Here is a 20732-nt window from a genome sequence, read left to right on the forward strand (position 1 = left end):
GAGGGCACTTTCTAGTTAATCGAACAATACGAAACATTTAACAAGATGAAATTTCCTGACAGATTATTTAACAAGCTGTTTTGATATAAATTCACGGCAAAACAAAAATCTTCACCCTGTTACAATAAACAGTCTAAACAAATAATAGTTCCTCCATTTTGATATGGACAGGTGGATTATGCTTGCTCAGTTCGTCAGTATTGGGAACCACATGTGCAACATTGTATAACATAAATATCGTCGACACGTTATTCTTGCACTGAGGCCTCACTGCGTGCAAACACTGTTCTAGGAACCTGTACGCATTAAAGTGCGTCCATCCAAGTCTAATATCCGTGGGGTGTGCTGAATACAGCTCCATTTTATCTGCTCAGTGATTACTTCCACGCTGCGCTGACCAGTTCCGTAAATACGCACTGATGCGAACTGTTTTACTGCAGTTTGCGCTCCTCCACAATACATGGGATTCCCCTACATTGCCTTTCCAGGTTTCAACTCATGGAGTCACGTATCATAAGCCGAATCAGAGTGAGTTTACACGCATTTTACTATCTACATTCTCCTTGATAGGCTCACCAAACATTCCAAATATACTGCTAATAAAAAATATAATCGGAAAAATAAAATAAATGAATCTAGAATAATTTATTATAAGTAATTGATAATTACTCAGTTCCTTCGTTGACAGTATTATGAAAACAAAAAGATGCTTGTAAAATATACAGTAATTGTGTTCAATGGGTGTGTCTAGTCATTTTGTTACGTTACAGGCTGCTGTCGTCATCACGGCAGCAGAAACCACGTACCAAATGCCACCGCCGAACTACGAAACTGATTTAGCACATATTTATGGGTGTGTCACTATATTAATGGAGACATGTACTGTGCACTGATTAAAAACAGTACGACAGCTGTAAGATTATTTATCAGCATCAGTGCTGTATTGTCACAAAGTGATGTAATTGTATGTTTCTTGATATCTCTTGACAATGGTTCCTATGGCTGAAACTGGCCAGACATGGTGTGCAAATAAATTTCTAAGGATTGCCAAAGGCTTATAGCTTCGGTAGAACCATATTTTAACCTTTAACTTTGTAATCAAATTCCAAGAAACGTTTTTCACGTCGTAGCAAAATGGATAACCTGAAAAAATGTGGTAAAAGGCATCACTTCTGCAACGCGAAAGAAGACCTCAAAAAATTCATCTCTCACATTTTTCCGTCAGAAAATTCGGAGGAAAATTGTACAAGCTCTTCACGCAGACAATAAACCGGACGCCTACCAGCGTATGCACACTTTAAACTTTCAAATAATTCTGAGAGGAGGAGTGGTCAGAAACATACAACATAAACAAAAAGCCGGCCGCTGTGACCGAGAGGTTCTAGGCGCTTCAGTCTGCAACCACGCAACTGCTACGGTCGCAGGTTTGATTCCTGCCTCGGGCATGGATGTGTTTGATGTCTTAGGTTAGTTAGGTTTAAGTTGCTCTAAGTTCTAGGGGATGATATCTGATGTTAAGTCCCATAATGCTCAGAGCCATTTGAACCATAAACCAAAAATAAAGTAGTGAACATTTATCTACTATACAGAAGGACGAAACTTTCGATGATATCGTTCCTGTTTGTGATTTATAATGTGTTTTGCAGAGCACTAATTTCCATTTATATTTTTTCCTTTCTTAGAATCGTTGTGCACATCGAAACCCGTCATTTTTTGTGCATCCTTGTCGATGTTTCAGTGCTTCTATGTGTCTAATAGTTATAACATGCAACAGAGATAACGGATGTGTCCGTAGTATGTTAGTGTACAGGCAGTTCATACACCGAGAGAAACTCCTACAGCCGGCCGGGTTGGCCGAGCGGTTCGAGGCGCTACAGTCTGGAACCGCGCGACCGCTACTGTCGCAGGTTCGATTCCTGCCTTGGGCATGGAAGTGTGTGATGTACTTAGGTTAGTTAGGTTTAAGTAATTCTAAGTTCTAGGGGACTGATGACCTCAGAAGTTAAGTCCCATAGTGCTCAGAGCCATTTGAACCAAACCCCTGCTTGTATTTATCGCTAGAAGAGCTGCTTTACTTGCCGCAGCAATTGTGTATTTAAAGTATTAGCGCCAGATCTTAAAATTTTTTATGGCTCCTTGACATCCGTTCGTCAGAAACTACAGAGTAATACAACCTTCCCAACTGCATTGTCCGAGCTCATCATGACAAGTGAATTTTTAGACCAGCTGTACACATAGTTTCAAGAAGAAGCTCTTAAAGATTCTTGCGGGAACCAACGCTCCTTTTCCATCGACCGTTATAGTCACATCTACATCTACAACTACCTACATACTCCGCAAACCACCGTACCATGCGTGGCGGAGGGTACTTTGTACCACTACTAGTCGTTTCCTTTCCTGTTCCACTCGCAGACAAAGCGAGGGAAAAACGACTGTGCATATGCCTCCATATTAGACCTAATTTCTCGTATCTTATCTTCGTGGTCCTTACGCGATGTGTATGTTGGCGGCAGTAGGTTATCTGTGCAGTCAGCTTCAAATGTTAGTTCTCTCAATTTTCTCAATATTGTTCCTCAAAAACTACGTCGCCTTCCCTCCTGGGATTCCCATTTCAGTTTCCGCGTCATCTCCGTAATACTTGCGTGTTGTTGGAGCCTTCCGGTAACGAATGTAGCAGCCCGCCTCTGAATTGATTCGATGTCTTCCTCTAATCTGGCCTGGTGCGGATCCTAAACACTCGAGCTGTACTCAAGATTAGGTCGCACTGGCTTCCTATATGCGATCTTCTTTACAGATGAACCACACTTTCAGAAAACTCTCCCAGTAAACCGGGTCGAACATTCACCTTTCCTGTAACAATCCTCACATGCTTGTTCCGTTTCATATACCTTTGTAACGTTACGCCCAGATATTTAAATGACGTCATTGTATCAAACAGGACATTACTAATGTTGTTTCCGAACATTACGGCTTTGTTTCTCCTACTCATCGGCATTAACTTACATACAAAAATCAAACTGAAACTGAAATAGGCTTGTATGCCAGGGGAGTAAACCAAGCCCATCTGTAAGTCAGATGGTTGACCTTCGTAAAGAAACATGCTTAAATAGAAATTTACTAAATCATCAGCATAGCTTACAACTGACTCCTGAAAACAGATGAAGAGGAATTCTTTAAAAGTCTACCACAGACATTTCTATGGTTTCCAGTAGGAGTTGCTACGGAAGTTTATAGTGTTAATGCAGTTAGCTTCAATTTGAGCCACTGGGTGAGAAAGCGTCGCTTGTGCTGTTACTGCAACATTTCGGAGATGTGTGTACAGAAGCGCGCTTTCTGGGAGAAGGAAGCACGGCCGCACCGGCAAGCAGGCTGCAGGATTAATTCGAGGAACGTTAGAGGCTGCCGCAGCGCCAATTCGCATAAAATTAATGACGCACGAGAAATCGATCAGTGCAAACGCCCATTCTCTCCATCCACGCGAGGCGCTGTTGAAGCGAGGTATCCGATATTGACATCGTAACAGCGGCTCCCGCTTCTGTCGTAAAAAGCCATGTAGCTCAGGGTACGGGAAACATGCTCTGGCGACACGAAATTCCGTGTGCTCTCTAAAGAACATGTCAGTGTTGTAAAAAAAATGAAAAAAAATTAGTCAATACGTCCCTAAAATTGAGATACTATCGCACTGATTTTCGAGATGTTTAAATATAACTACATTAATACTCTGCAAACAATTGTACGGTGCAGGCTGGAGAATATTTCGCGTCATTATTATTCTGATCCCATTGCCTGCTAAACACCTGATAAAATAGTGTATGCCTCCAAAGGGGCCCATATCTTTTGTCTGTATGGTCCTTTAACGAATTATATGACGGAGCGTGCATGAATACAACCTTATTTACAACACATCTGAAACATGGATGATCAGAAACGTAAGGGCGTAGGTATGGATTTCCAGCCGATTCAATTGATTTTTACCTGGGAGATGAGTCTTATTTAACAAACATGTCATTGTGATTGATGACGTTTACGGAGAAATAAACACTTCTTAAGTAACAGCACTGGATATCAGCAATACTAATTGCAAATTGTGTTGTATTTAAATATGTTATTGAGCTCTTTAATATCTATATACGAGAGTTGATTCATAATCTTCATTTTATTGGGCTTCTGTAAGTACTGGTAAAATGTTGTGGAAAATAAATGCAATCCCAACTTTTGTTATTTATACCTTATACATGCCAATATGGCACACGTCAAAAGAAAATTGTTTAAGGGCTCCTAGTTACAGTTCACACTGTGACGCAAGTGTGAAGAAAACCAATGATATGATAGCATGAAATGGTAGAAAAACGCACTTCAGACAGTTGTTGCTTGTGCGCTGTCGAACGTACGAGAGGCGTTTGAAAAAGTCTGAGAGATGGCACCACCAGCGCGTATCGAAGTCATGTTTAGTTAGTAGCATCTTTGGAAAGAACGTACACCACTTTTCAGCCATGTTGGGCTATTTCTTTGTGTTTGGAATTCTTGTGAATCAAGAAAGTCGAGTGATTGTCAAAAAATGGAAGAAAAAGAATTTCTTGCGATGATTGAACATTACTTTATGAAAGGCAAAACGCCTCAGGAGCCTAACGAGAAGCCTGATAAATATTACGGTGACTCTACACCTTCGATTAGAACAGCTTATAAGTGGTTTCAAGGTTTTCGGAGTAGCCATAAGGGCACAACTGATGCAGAACGTTGTGGACGCACTGTTTAGGTTACGACTCCAGAAATCATTGATAAAATCCATGATATGGTGATGGATGACAGAAGAGTTAAGGTGCGTGAGATTGCTAGTGCTGTGGGCATCTCGAATGAACGGGTACATAATATTTTGCTTAAACATTTGGACATGTGAAAGCTATCCGCAAAATGGGTTCCGTGATTGCTCACGCTTGACCAAAAGCGGAAAAGTGTGAAGTGTTGTAAGGATGATTTGCAGCTGTTCAGGAGGAATCCGCAGGACTTCAAGCGTCGTTTCGTCACTATGGATGAAACATGGATACATTACTATACTCCTGAGACCAAACAGCAATCTAAACAATAGGTTACCAAGGGAAAATCTGCACCAAAAAAGGCAAAGACCATTCATTCGGCCAGAAAGGTTATGGCGATATTTGGGATTCGCAAGGGATAATCCTCATCGACTATCTGAAAAAGGTTGAAACTATTACAGGTGAATGTTATCCATCGTTAGTGGACCATCTGAAAACCGAGCTGCAAGAAAAACGCCGGTGATTTGACGAAAAAAATGTCCTTTTCCATCATGACAATGCACCAGCACACACCTCAGCCGTTGTGGTCGCAGAATTAATGGAAATAGGATTCCAACTCGTTTCACATCTCCCCTGTTCTCCAGACTTGGCTCCCTCGGACTACTACTTGTTCCCCAATTTTAAGAAATGGCTGGCGGGACAAAGATTTTATTCAAACGAGGAGGTGATTGCAGCAACTAATAGTTATTTTGCAGACTTGGACAATTCCTACTATTCGGAAGGGATCAACAAATTAGATCAGCATTGGACGAGGCGTATAAGTCTAAAAGGAGACTATGTCGAAAAACAAAAAAGGTTTACCCAAAACACGTCAGTAGTTTTTATTTTTGCTCGGACTTTTCAAACGCCCCTCGTAATACGATCTCAACAGTGTGTGTATGTAAAATGGTTCAAATGGCTCTGAGCACTATGGGACTCAACATCTGAGGTCATCAGTCGCCTAGAACTTAGAACTAATTAAACCTAACTAACCTAAGGATATCACACACATCCATGCCCGAGGCAGGATTCGAACCTGCGACCGTAGCGGTCGCTTGGTTCCAGACTGTAGCGCCTAGAACCGCACAGCCACTCCTGCCGGCTGTGTATGTAGACGAATTTTTGGAAAGGACATGACAACCAGTTTTGTTATTTAAAGGGAAATATATATTTTATTCTGGAATATTACCAAAGTGATTGAAAACAATGTGATTACATTCACAGACGTTATGATTGTCGGACATTCATTATCACTGCAACATACAACTCAAGACCATGTAACTTCCAGGAATAGATAAACGATACTGTTTCTTCACTGTAGTATCGCGTGTAGCAAGCGTAACGTCCGTTATTCCGCTGTCTGCATCACGACCATTAATCTGAAGTGTATGACTGCAGCCAGCAGAGAACCTCATCGTGACGTTATCAGCTGAGCACAATGCAATGCTTTAGAAACCGGATAAGGCCTTGCTTTATGGTGTGCGTCACAGCGTAATGCGACCAGCAGTGTGAATGAATGCTGAAATATATTATGAGCGTGCATATAATACAAACATTTCAAGCATTTGTAAACATGGATAGAACAGGCCACCAAGAAAGGAGAGATATACATTTAACATTTCTGCAGATGTAGCACACAACGAGCAAGCCAGTACGAGAGAACTCGAATGTCAGAGTGAGACCGAGTAATGGTGTCTTCCGAGAATATTGCATGCCACTGTGTTTAACCTGTAGTGCAGTTTCTTCGGCCAAAGTTTCCACGAGGAAGACTCACAAACAGATACCGGTCGGATAACGGGGTATCCCGTAAGTGCATGCTGTTGACGTGTTGCTGATCAGTTTTCTGTTACATTTAGTAACAGTGTAGATACCACAATGCTGACGTTCTAAATTAACAGTCATCTTAATTTATCTGCCACAGCGAAAACATAAGCTATTGGTCCTCCGAAAATTCACATGGGGTGAGGGGTGAACGAAGTGGATAAATACAGTGCTGTGACATCTTGTGGGGGGATATTTTACATAAATGGGGACTCAATGGGCCAAGATTTATGACGGAAACCTAAGCAGCAGCAAGTATTCTGCGTTTTTAATAATTTTTTTCCCTAAAATTTGAGAATGTTCCACTAGATATATGGCAGTCGGCGGGATATCACGATTGCGCGTGTCCCGCAAATTAGGAGCAAATGAATTGCAGAGGTTCTCAACGGCCGTTGTGAACATCGCTGCGTTAGTCTGTTCGGAGGCAAGAAACGGCATACACGTTCGCCACAACATCTGAATGGCAGTTTACTTTTTCTTCAATGGGATATGGCAAATTAAAGCAAGAAATGTACAAAGATATATCGATCACAGCGCATGTCGTTGAAGACCTGATAAGACAAACATATTCTCTAATAAATTCTGATAAAATTCGCCATGTAGATTACTCAGCATCCCATCACTTTAAAATATGTATCCTTGAACACTCCTCTTTTCGAATGCTTGTTTTAGTGGGAATATGTGATGAATGAAGTAAGCTAGAAACGCAATGTATGAGTTGTGAAATGTTTTACTAAAGGTCCCATAATAAAAGCCCTTACATCCCTTTTACACCGATCGGTAAATCGCTTGACGATATAATAATACAGGGTGATTCAAAAAGAATACCACAACTTTAAAAATGTGTATTTAATGAAAGAAACATAATATAACCTTCTGTTATGCATCATTACAAAGAGTATTTAAAAAGGTTTTTTTTCACTCAAAAACAAGTTCAGAGATGTTCAATATGGCCCCCTCCAGACACTCGAACAATATCAACCCGATACTCCAACTCGTTCCACACTCTCTGTAGCACATCAGGCGTAACAGTTTGGATAGCTGCTGTTATTTCTCGTTTCAAATCATCAATGGTGGCTGGGAGAGGTGGCCGAAACACCATATCCTTAACATACCCCCATAAGACAAAATCGCAGGGGGTAAGATCAGGGCTTCTTGGAGGCCAGTGATGAAGTGCTCTGTCATGGGCTGCCTGGCGGCCGATCCATCGCCTCGGGTAGTTGACGTTCAGGTTTCATAACTAACCTTTTTCGTAGGTCTCTCCATACAGTTGATTGTGGAATTTGCAGCTCTCTGCTAGCTCTGCGAGTCGATTTTCCTGGGCTGCGAACAAATGCTTGCTGGATGCGTGCTACATTTTCATCACTCGTTCTCGGCCGTCCAGAACTTTTCCCTTTGCACAAACACCCATTCACTGTAAACTGTTTATACCAACGTTTAATACACCACCTATCAGGAGGTTTAACACCATACTTCGTTCGAAATGCACGCTGAACAACTGTCGTCGATTCACTTCTGCCGTACTCAATAACACAAAAAGCTTTCTGTTGAGCGGTCGCCATCTTAGCATCAACTGACGCTGACGCCTAGTCAACAGCGCCTCAAGCGAACAAATGTACAACTAAATGAAACTTTATAGCTCCCTTAATTCGCCGACAGATAGTGCTTAGCTCTGCCTTTTGTCGTTGCAGAGTTTTAAATTCCTAAAGTTGTGGTATTCTTTTTGAATCACCCTGTATAACTAATGGGTAGTCAGTTCCGAAGTAAACCGAATCGTAATGTTGGCTGTACGGAGTTTTATGCCAAAATGACACTACTTCTTCTCTCAGATCAATTATGTTCAGAAATCGTTCAAATACCCATGCCTTTCATGCCGACAAACTATTCTCACTCAACCACTTAATTATTGTGAGAGTAAATTGGTTAATCTGAAGACGCACTTTTTTAGGATTGCGTAATAATTACACAAGCGTAAAATTATAAATACTCTCCTCCTGTAAGACTAAAACATGAAAGTTTGGCAGTTTATGTTTTTCGCAGTAAAATCATGTGTGGCAGGGTATTATAACTTTCACTTATATTTATTTTTCTTTCTTCAAGGTCAGTGTTGTCCCGAATGTTGTCACAAGGTACTTGACTTATTGAATGCTCGAATCTTAGACTCGTAGTGATAGTGAAGCTACAAAAGACAGATCCGGGATACTTCATGTTCCATTTCTGGCGTTTTCATTGCGCATATGAATACCATTAAATGATCCTACGAATATTAATATCAGTGAGGGCAAGGAGTAAAGTTACGCTATCTGATCTAAAGTATCCAGACACCCCTATGTAATGCGGATTTGACCACTAGATGTCAGGTGAGGCGATATCGCCACTATAAAAGAATGTGTAGAGTACTGTGTTATCAGCAGAGAAGCTGTAACAGCAAAATGGGTTAGTCAGCAGAGCCCTGTGATTTTGACTCATTGGATGTCACCCGAGTAACAAATCCATCAAGGTAATTCTTCAGTTTTTCCCTGAATAATTCCTAACGAAATATTTCAAGGGCGAACGGCCGGATGTCAGTGTCCAACGAAAATTAATGCTAAAGCTGCCCATGTTGACACTTGGTGATGTGGTTGTGAGGTGGAACCGCGAAGGGACAACGACAACTACACTAACATCATGCAGACGTCATGTTTTGATGGAGAGGAAAAACTGAAGATCAAAACAAACTGCAAAACGATTTAGGAAAAATATCGGAATGGTGTGAAAAGTGGCAGTTGACCTTAAATAACGAAAAGTTTGAGGTCATCCACATGAGTTCTAAAAGGAAATTGTTAAACTTCGGTTACACGATAAATCAGTCTAATCTAAAAGCCGTAAAATCAACTAAATACCTAGGTATTACAATTACGAACAACTTAAATTGGAAGGAACAAATAGAAAATTTTGTGGGGAAGACTAACCAAAGATAGCGTTTTTTTGGCAAGACACTAAGAAAATGTAACAGGCCTACTAAGGAAACTGACTACACTACGCTTGTCCGTCCGCTTTTAGAATACTGCTGCGCTGTGTTGGACCCTTATCAGATAGGACTGACGGAGTACATCGAAAAAGTTCAAAGAAAGGCAGCATATTTTGTACTATCGTGAAATATGGGAGAGAGTGTCACAGAAATGATACAGGATTTGGGCTGGAAAGCATTAAAATAAAGGCATTTTTCGTTGCGACGGAATCTACTCACGAAATTCCAATCACCAACATTCTCCTCCGAATGCGAAAATATTTTGTTGACACCGACCTACATACGGAGGAACGATCACCACAATAAAATAAGGGAAATCAGAGCTCGTACGGAAAGATATAGGTGTTGATTCTTTCCGCGCTATACGAGAATCGAATAATAGAGAATTGTGAAGGTGGTTTGATGAACCCTCTGCCAGGCACTTAAATGTGATTTGCAGAGTATCGATTTAGATAAAGATGTAGACTTATCGTATTTCTTTAATGTCCTTCCAGTTTATTAGAGATACTATTTTCATCTTTTAGAATTATCTGTTCAACAATTATCTTTATGCCAGAAGTTTACACACTGTGATAGAGATGTAGGGGCGTATCATCATGTGCTTGAAGCTCTTGCATTTCACAAAGGCCTAGGACCATTGCGTTGCTTGTGTGTTAATATAATACCGCGCCCTGCAGGAAGTCAATGGTGAATCTAACGTCGCCGTAACAGTGCATTTTGGAACCAGATTCCATCGTACCGATATTGATCCATAGAGTTCTATGTTGTATTTCGTCCAATTATAATGGGGAAATTGTGTACGCAGACTGCAAAAAAATTCAAATGGCTCCGAGCACTATGGGACTTAACATCTGAGGCCGTTAGTCCCCTAGAACTTAGAACTACTTAAACCTAACTAACCTAAGGACATCACACACACCCATGCCCGAGGCAGGATTCGAACCTGCGACCGTAGCGGTCGCGCGGTTCCAGACTGAAGCGCCTAGAACCGCTCGGCCACACTGGCCGTCTGCAGACTACAATCGAATGAATGTGCAGTCCATGTGAAAACAAATGAATGATAGACAAATGCAACGTAACTAATACACTGTACTCAAATTCCCATCAAGCAGCAGTAATTTGTCTTTCAGTGTTTTCCCTAAAACAATGAAGGCGATTTCGAGGATGGTTCTTTTGAAAAGGATTGTGTGGAATTTTGTTCTCATTCTGTTACACTGCAGCATCTTCTCAGTCTTAGATAAATGCCCATAACTACTCGAAAGTTATTTATTTCTCTTCCTCATTCCTGCTTGTAAGTCAGCTTCGTGTGAATAGGCAATTTATTTTCAACTGTAAGTATTTAGCAGCTTTCCTTAAGACCCCACATACATTAACTTAAATTTCCCTCTAAACACGATATTATCTAAATAAACCCACTTTTTACCGTAGACGCTATACGAGATTGGGATAATAGATAATTGTGAAGGTGGTTCGATGAACCCTCTGCCAGGCACTTAAGTGTGATTTGCAGGGTATCCATGTAGATGTAGCTGTAGATGATTTTGGCTCTTGAGGAAGAATGGGCTGCCATTCAGTTTTCAAGCCGTTATAAATGCGAAGGGTTGACACATTCCATATTAATATCCACTAATAGGTGGCTAGATACTTTTGATCGAGTAGCGTACTTTTCAGTCAGACCTAGAAGTTGTATCCCTCAGCGACTCCGACAGAGAATCGACCGGCAAGCTTTACCAGATCACAACACCGGTGACGCTCTTCTCCGCATTCTTGCAGCGCGTGCGGTGCTCTGTGCTGTACAGTTGCCCGCCACCACCTAGTGTCACGTGTAGAGAACTTGTGCTCTGTGGGACCGCATATTAATGCAAGTTCGGCGAGCTCCAGTGGTTTCCTGTGTTTACGCTCTTCTAGTTTTTCATCTACTTCTATATTCCACAAGCCTCCTTACGTGTGTGGTGATGGATGTTTTGCATACTAATACAGGAAATATGGCTAGTTCTTCAGAATACAGTGCTGCAAGTATTTGTGCAGGCGCTTCTATCGACAAACACAGCCTGGAGTAATGTGAACAGACAGCAACTTTGGAAATTTCAGGAAAAATATATTTTCATAAAAATTCCGAGTGACGTTAAGAAAGGAATATGTTGGTCCACTCTATTTGAAGGTGAGTGTGAAATTTTTATACAAAGGGGAAATAAATGTTCGTTCGACTATCCATTACTTTCTCCGGATTTGAAACTTATCCAAAGCATCGCGAATGATATTGGTGGTGCTGACATCTGGCTTTCTATAGAAAATGAAGATCATTCTTATTGAGTTTATAGGATAGATGAATGAAAGTAAACCCCCGTCCGTTTCTTAATAGCATGCTGGAGCAAACCAACAACATGATTTGGTGGTAGATCTGCGCATTGCGTAAATTAATGTTTACCTGTTTCATGCGCTGTATCACTATGCTATAGTGAGAGAAGTTTATTTCTTCTAGATTTAAACTTTTACAATGTTAGTTGAGTGCAATGGTTCTCATTTTCGCCTTTATTATGGTCAAGAGAAGAAAAGGGAAACTATTACCTCGTCATGGTCACAATTGCTACCGCATACTTGAAAAAACAGCAGCTGTTCTAACGGTTTAATAGTACCAATTAAAGCATGTTTCTTGTATGGTACATGACCTATACGAACTGTCTCAAGTGGAGGAAAGTGGTCAGCAGGGTGTGGCGTAACAGGTTGAAAATGGTAATAGGTGTTTCTGTGGATGATCTTGTTGTGTATATAGTCATTCCATGAAAATTTGAGATCCTTTGGACGGGGATTCTTTGTAAGGTATATTTCAATATCTGATGTTTTTATTTGCGTCAATGAAACACTCCAAATGATCACTGGTCTAACTAGCCTTTTCGATGTATTTGTGACGTATTTTAGACGATTTGGGTATTTTCCAACTCTGACCTGTTTGAGCCAAATGTTAAATGAGCACCATTGCTTTCATGGAAGACTAGAGTTATTCACGTTGTCAGTAAACCGTCTTAAACTGTTTCTCGCTATTAATTTTACAATAGTGTCATCTAGTATAGTGATTTAGAATTTTCGCTTGTGCACTTCTCGCGTAATACTTCGCTCGAAAGTACACTAACTGGATGTATATATATATATATATTCAGAGTATGACTCTGTCGTTTTAAATTAAGGTCAATGGCAAATACTCAGCGTTATGTACCGTTTGATCAATAATTTACAAAAGAAGTCAAGACACTTGCATCGTATTTAAATGACGTATTGATGGCAGGCAAAAAAATTGCAGAATGAGATTTTCACTCTGCAGCGGAATGTGCGCTGATATGAAACTTCCTGGCAGATTAAAACTGTGTGCCGGACCGAGACTCGAACTCGGGACCTTTGTCTTTCGAGGGAAAGTGCTCTACCAACTTTTTTTTTTTCGGACCGAGACTCGAACCCGGGATCTTTGCCTTACACGGGCAAGTACTCTACCATCTTTTTTTTCTTTTTTTTAATATGAATAAAGAAAGAAAATTACCTCTTCCACCTCTGGCGTTGGCCCCTATCGCCCATACTACCTCCAAAAACCTATCTAGCCTAAAAACAAAAACAAAGCTAGTGCCACCGCCACTTTCATCCTAAAGCTAACTAGGACGGCCGTTCGCCACCACTTCAGGTTCCTCCAACGAACAAAAATTAAATATGCCTCTGAACTTTTTATAAAAAAAATTAAAGGAGAAAGGAAAGGGTATAATACTTTATTATATTTTATTTGTTGTTCATTTTGTTCTTATTTTGTTCTTGTGTATTTATTTGGATTCGAACGCAAGTCTCCTGTCCACTTTTTTTTAATCATTTTTATTTATATAGATATCAATGTGCAAACAGTCATAGTTAATGAAGCCTGGAAAACTAAAACAGAACGACGACGCCATCGAAGATATGAAAAATAAATAACATGAAAAGAAAACTACCACGTCGTAGTGAGGCTTCCCAGCGACTGCGCCCACTGATAAAGATTGTTCAATATATGCTCGTTTGCAGTTCGTTCTGACGTCATCTGCCACTGCCTGGAACATTCCAGCTGCACGGCGGGCTGTGAAAGGCACTCCATAGGTAGTTTGAGAAGCACTGTCGATATCTGGTATGCCCGGAAATAGCATGATGTCTTTCTTGCAAATAGAGCCAGAAGTCAAGGAAATTCTTGTGTCCGTCACGACAGAGGTAATGGACAGCATGTTCACGTATCCAATGTGACGGAGTTGGTTCGAGTCTTGGGGTAAAATGTCTCATCCGGAAAAAATAACGTGCGTGCAGATATATGCTCCGGCCTAACTCGCAAGAGATAAGCCAGCATCTGCCGCACTAGGTGCCAAACCGGTTCCGCCTCTCCACAGCTGAGGCGGTGCTCGTCAGAATCTACAGTATTAAAACCCACACAATTGGGAGATTCTGCCATGTGGATATTGTAGAGACGTTCTTGCGTCACCAGCTTCCCATTAACGACTACGTACCATTGGGAAACAACATCGGAATCAAGCATGGAATCGTGTACAGTCTTCCACACCACGCGCCACCGTACGTCAGGATATTTTAGTTCGACCACATTTGGGGGGCGGCGTTGCAGCATGTCGAGTTGTGGCCATTTGTGGTGTCGTGAGCGCGACACTGCAATAACTTTGTTCTAAATAGAAACGTCCTATATAAAAGAGGGGCGCTGGGATATCCTGTAGTGCCACCGGCGCTCTTAGTGAAGCAGGTAGTAGCGCCGTCAGAAGCAGACTCGTGAGGCTCGTAGGACAACGGCACAGCAGACATAAATGTGAGCTAACATAGAGGGCAATGGCCCTATCATGGACGTTGACTAGGCCGAGACCACCTTTTTCCTTGGGGAGGGTAAGAGATACGTATCTGATCTTCAGTAACATACCAGCGGTGACGAAGTATCCCAGCGCTGCCATAATGCTACGAGCCAAGGGTTTCGGAATGGGTAGCGTTTGGGCGACATGCGGTATGCGGGACGCAAGGTATACATTGGCATAATACGCCCGCTGAACGATGTTGAGGGATCGCAAGCGCTGATTTGCAATTCCGGCCCTAATTTGGTTAAGAAGGCGTCGATCGTCGCGCGTCGCATGTCGTTCATGAAATCTAAGCCCAAGCAGCGGACAGTATCACTGAAGCGTAAGGGGGCAATGTGTTCCTGCGGTAGCCCAATCCCGATGCTCAAGGCGACAGACTTGTCAACGTTGATTTGGCTACAAGACGCTATACCGTAGGTTGCAATCCAGTCCAGCGCCGCGGCCATATCGTCAGCTCCTCGTATGAATATCATCAAATCATCCGCATATGCGGTGCAGCGATAGATGGAGCCGCCGAACTGTATACCAGTGAGCCTGTCTCGGACACCACACAACAAAGGTTCTAAGGCCAATGCAAATAACAATGTTGATAATGGACATCCCTGTCGTACTGATCGGCGGGTCGGCATGGGTGCCGTCAGTCTTCCATTAACAAGAACTCGAGAAGTAGCCCCATGCAGAAGGCGTGTCAACACTGTGATAAATGGGTCGGGGTATTCCATGCGCCGTAGAACGGCCGTGAGGAAAGTGTGGCCCACACGGTCAAAAGCCTGGCTAAAGTCGATAGACGCCAGGGCTGCCGGCAAACGTCTCACCCGTGCAAAGGAGATGAGATCTCTGTAACGACATAACGCAGTTCTGATGTTGTCGGGTCCCCCCAAGGACATCTAATCGCTGGATAGGACGTGCAATAGTGTGCCGCGAAGACATTCTGGTAGCAGCCTCGAAAAGATCTTGAAGTCGCAGTTCAATAACGTTAAGGGGCGATAATCGCGGATATGATTCCGTCCCTTCGGCTTATGGATGGGGACAATCAGTACTTCCAAGAACGGGGTAGGCAACGGTATACCCGGGGCATCAATTCCTGACAAATTTCAACCCAACACGGTACCAACAGTTGTTTAAATGCTCGATAGATCTCTAATGGTAATCCATCGATTCCTGGTGATTTATGGGGAGCACCTTTACCAATGGCGTCGAGCACTTCCTCTTCTGTCACTTCTCCCAGCAAAGTCGATACCATGACTGGTGGAACTGTACCGTGGACATGTGCTGAAACGGTGTCTACCGTCACCATATCAGGGAGCACTGCTGAATAAAGTTGAGCGTAATGCCCATAGAAGGCTTCTGCTATATCTGCTTGTTCTGCCACGTGTCGTCCGTCGTCCGTTATCGTGTCGGTTACCAGTGCCCTACGGCGCCTCCTGCGTTCTAGGTGCACGTGGTGCATAGATGGCCTTTCTGATTGTATCATGTCTGGAGCACGCGACCGTATAACAGCGCCTTGTAAATGATGGCGTGCTAAGGAGACGAGCTGCGCTTTCGCGCGACTGACTATGATCTGCCTGTCAGGTGAGGGCTCCATAGCAAGACATTCCCGTAGGACGGTGTAATAAAAGTTTTCCGTGCTCCTCTTCCATGCCGCCGCTTCCCGGCCGTAAGCCATGAAGGTGCGCCTAAGAGCAGGCTTCGCACATTCAATCAACCAACTGAGGGTCGATCGGTAACGACCACGACGCTGTAGGGACGAGTTCCACTACTCTTCGATAGCACCTTTACATGCCGGCTCGTCCAGATGGGCGACGTTCAGTTTCCAGGGGGGCCTACTGCGCCACACACGAGCAGGTTGGAGGGCAATGGTGCAACTATAGGCTGTGTGGTCGGTGAATGCAGTGGGCCAGAGCTCTGCTCCTCTCGTCGCCGTCGAAAGGTTGCTTGTGACGTAAATCCTCTCTAACCGACTTGATGAATGTCTTGTATAATGGGTGTAACCAGGAGCTGGGCCATGGATGTGGCGCCACGTGTCAATCAGGTGGAGGTCACGCACTAGCATTTCCAATTCCGCACACGGGACGTAATGTGGCTGCTGATCAGACGGAGATAATGTACAGTTAAAATCTCATCCGATCACCATATCGTCTATGCAGCCCATAAATAGACGTGTAATATCTTCCGAATAAAAGCGGGCCCGATCTCTCCGTCTCTCTGATCCTGAAGGGGCATATACATTGATGAGTCGTACACCGTAGACAGTTACTGCCATGGCTCTTGCACTCGGTAAGTACAGTACGTCCGTAGCCGCCAAACCGTCCCGTAGCAGAACAGCCACACCACAATCGGTAGAAGAGGCGTGGGAGATGTGGGCGGTATATCCGTAGAAATCAGGGAAACTAGCGACACATACTTCCTGTAAGAGGGCCGCATCAAGCATGCGTTGTAGCATTTTCAGTTTGTGTGGTGCCCTTATCGCGTTGATATTGATTGTGGCAAGGCGAAAGGTGTGCTGCCTAGCCATTTCACCTAGGGTAGACGCCATGGCAATCAAAGCTGACCTCAAGAGATGCCGGACCCACCAAATCCGTTACAAATTATGAGTCTTTCACGCTAGGAGTAGCATCCCCAATGCCACCCCCTCGCCTGTCATCCGTGCCCTCTTCAGGAAGTTCCTCAACATCGTCCGATCACAGTGGGTGCAACACGATGCTGTGTAGCTGATCGGCACCTAAATCTCTCTCACGTACGTCGTCTTTGGTAGAGGTAGACGGAGCGCCATCCATCGACGCGACCTGCTGCGTTTGTGGTGCAAGAAGTAACTGGGCACTCGTAGTATGGGCAGGTGAACCGTCTACACCACTTAGATCCTGAGCAGGCGCAGCATCCATGCCGGCTGATGAGATGTCACTTTCTTGACCGGCCGTGTGTAGGAGGCAATCGTCAGAAGGGGTCCGCCGACGTCGCTTGCGTCGTCGAGGCGAACGTTGCTTTCGAACGTGGACATCCGTATCCGAATGTGGGAGGCAATCCAGCGTCGTATCACCTTCCGCTAGGAAAGCCGCGGTAGGGACAATGTTCGCGTCCACATCCATCGCGTTCTGAATGTTATGTTGCGTCTGGAGTCCGTGGGACTGTTGCTGCTGTTGTTGCTGTGGAGGGGGCGACATATGGGTTGGCACCGAGGGTCCTTCCTCTTCCTCCCTTGGTACTTCTGACGTCGATGGATGTATCTGATCTCCCGTTTCGTCCTCAACTATGGTGCGCATCGTCGTCTGAGCGTACGTGAGGGGCAGGATTGTCGTCCCCGTCGGGGAAACGGAGTCTCCCACTGGTATCTGCGTAATTCTACGTTGCAAGCAGCTCGATCGAACATGGCCTTCCTGCCCACATCCGGAACAGGTACGCGGTTGACCGTCGTACATGATGATTGCACGACAGCCACCGATGTTCAAATAGGACGGCACATGTTTCTTGAGCTCAAGTTTAATTTGGCGCACACCATTGTAGACCTTATACGTCGAGAAAGTTTGCCACTTTTCTGCAACGTGGCTGATAACATTGCCATATGGTCGGAAGGCGTCCTTGACAACTTCCTCTGGGACCTCGAAGGGGAGATCAAAAACCCTTACAGTCCTTAGGCCCATGCCTGCATGATCCACCGTCACTGCACCGATATGCCCGTCAGAATGATTGAATCTGAGAGAGTTCGAGTATTTAGAAACCACTGTCGCGCAGACCTCTGCACTGGTCATTTTAACATAAACCACGCTCGCCGTTATAGAAAAATGTCTTCCGACGACAGTCGCCCGATCTAAACGTAGATCGTCGCGTATGTCGTCATACCCTATTTCGTAGGCTCGTGGACGCGCGGGATCTGGTTGGAAAGTAATTTTGATCGTATCGTGGCACCATGTGTGTGCCATAGTCGCACTTAACTTGGAACAAATACAACTCGCGCCGCGAGAAGGTAAACACAAGCAAGCGCTCATGGTCGCGCACGGCGGGGCGCAGCGGACGTCCTCGCCCCACCGCAGCCGAAAGCAGACTGAACCTTTGCCTTTCGGGGGCAAGTGCTCTACCAACTGAGCTACCCAAGCAGGACTCACGCCCCGTCCTCACAGCTTTTACTTCTGCCAGTACCTCGTCTCCTACTTTCCAAACTTTACAGAAGCTCTCCTGCGAGCCATGCAGAACTAGCACTCCTGAAAGAAAGGAGGGACTGGCAGAAGTAAAGCTGTGAAGAGTATTTTTATGACCGAACAGGTAGGCCACTGGAAATGAGTTATAGTGTCTATCACAAATATTTCAGAGAAACTGGCGGATTCTCTTTCTGACAGCCAAGTCACTTGTGATTATTAGGCGGAATGCAAAGTGTATTTGAAAGCAAACATATATAGTAAATGTAAGACAGAGTGCACGTGTCTTAAAATGAAAGTTGAGGCGTACAACAAAGTGAAATCAGATATCATATCCGGTGCAGGTGGCGATAGTTCCGATTTACTTGTGCTTTGTCTAAGTATAACCGCTCAGTTTAACAAACGACTTTGATGGCTATATATATTCACTTTGCATTGTCACAATGATGGCCATCGCTTCCTAGAGCTGGAGTCGACAAAAAATCGTAATTCTGTTTGTTCTTTTCTGTATGATTTTATTGTTAACAAACTCGAAAGAATGTTCAACAAGAAAAAAGATAATATCGTTGTCTGATAAATGTGGTGGTTAGAATAAGAAAACGGTCATATAATGTTTTGTGCATGACTGTTCAAATTCAAAAAAGTTGGGGCATTCTTTCAATCAATATAATCTAAATTATGGGAAATATGACATGCTCCTGAAACAGGTTGAAAACATACAAATGGTAAGGAGTACACCAACATAATAAAAATAAGTAGATCCCTTTGTTTCAGGTATGTCAGCCAGCTTAATAAAAGACTCATCTTCAGCTCTTAAACGACTGTTTCTATGAGTACCAACTACAAAAGTGAATACATTTTCAATTAAGAAGTACGTGAGGCTTCATTACGAGAATGGCAGTGTATCTGGGTCTCAGACACACTTTTTCAACTTTCATCCATTTGTGTTCCTAAATAGAAAGGTTAAGTATTTGTATTATAGTGGCTTATAATTTGGTGATGTAAATAATCCAGGTGTGAAAGCACAGAAGAGGGCTCTTGTACTGCCCTCAAGAGAATATTTAATATTTTAAAATGTAGAGTGGTATGAAGAGCTCTTGTGTGTGAGCCGTTAATTAGAAAGTTCTGAAAGTAATTCCAATTGTATCAATACTGAGTGGAACAAAAAGTTCAACACAATGGAAGTCTAGAAAGTGAATGTGATTGTAACAATGTATGAATGAAATAAATGATTAAAATCAATGAAAAACATGTTAATTAATTCAATGTATCATCCAAAACTATTTTCCAACCGTAGTTGATCCATATTTAGCAGATGTAATTTCTCTCGACCACCATTTATATATTATTTCGGTATTCCATGCAATAACAGCGTATGCTAAGAATCCTAAACTCATTTTATCGTTGTCTCTATCTATTCAAGAAAATTGAGTAAAAATTTTGGAATGTCTTATCTGATTGTTAAAAATTAGGTTTATTTATCACATTAGCTTACACATGTATGTATATACTTTAAATATTAAAATTTAAACTCTGACTTCCTGTGTCTCAAAACAACTTAAATCTACTAATGCTGTTATTGCAACCAGGTCCTCAGTTGTACTTTAATCCTATACTGGACTGTTATTACTGGCTGGTGTGTATAAGTTGTGTGGTGAATCAAGAATGAGTCTTTCTGATCATAAAAGAGGAAGAGCCATCTTTCCTGCAGTAGTGCTACAGAAACGATTCCATTGCGTTTCACATGTGTTATGCATCGATGAAATGCCCAGTCGAAGAGCACGAAAAGCAAACGACAAGTTACCACCTGTAAGTGTTCTGTTGGAAAACTAGGTGGAAGTACTTCCGAAACTCTATAGCCCTGGTACAAATGTAACCTTAGATGAGTACATTGAGCCTAAATTTGAAATTATGATGTTGTTGGTGTTGTGGTCTTCAGTCCAAAGACTGGTCTGATGCAGCTCTCCGTGCTACTCTACCTTGTGCGAGCCTCTTCTTCTTCGAATAATTACTGCAACCTACATCTTTCTGAATCTGCTTACTGTATTCATCTCTTGGTCTCCCTCTACTATTTTCACCATACACACGTCCCTCCAATACTAAATTGGTGAACCCTTGATGT

The sequence above is a fragment of the Schistocerca nitens genome, chromosome 3, assembly GCF_023898315.1.
Source record: "Schistocerca nitens isolate TAMUIC-IGC-003100 chromosome 3, iqSchNite1.1, whole genome shotgun sequence".
In the NCBI taxonomy this organism is placed as follows: Eukaryota; Metazoa; Arthropoda; class Insecta; order Orthoptera; family Acrididae; genus Schistocerca; species Schistocerca nitens.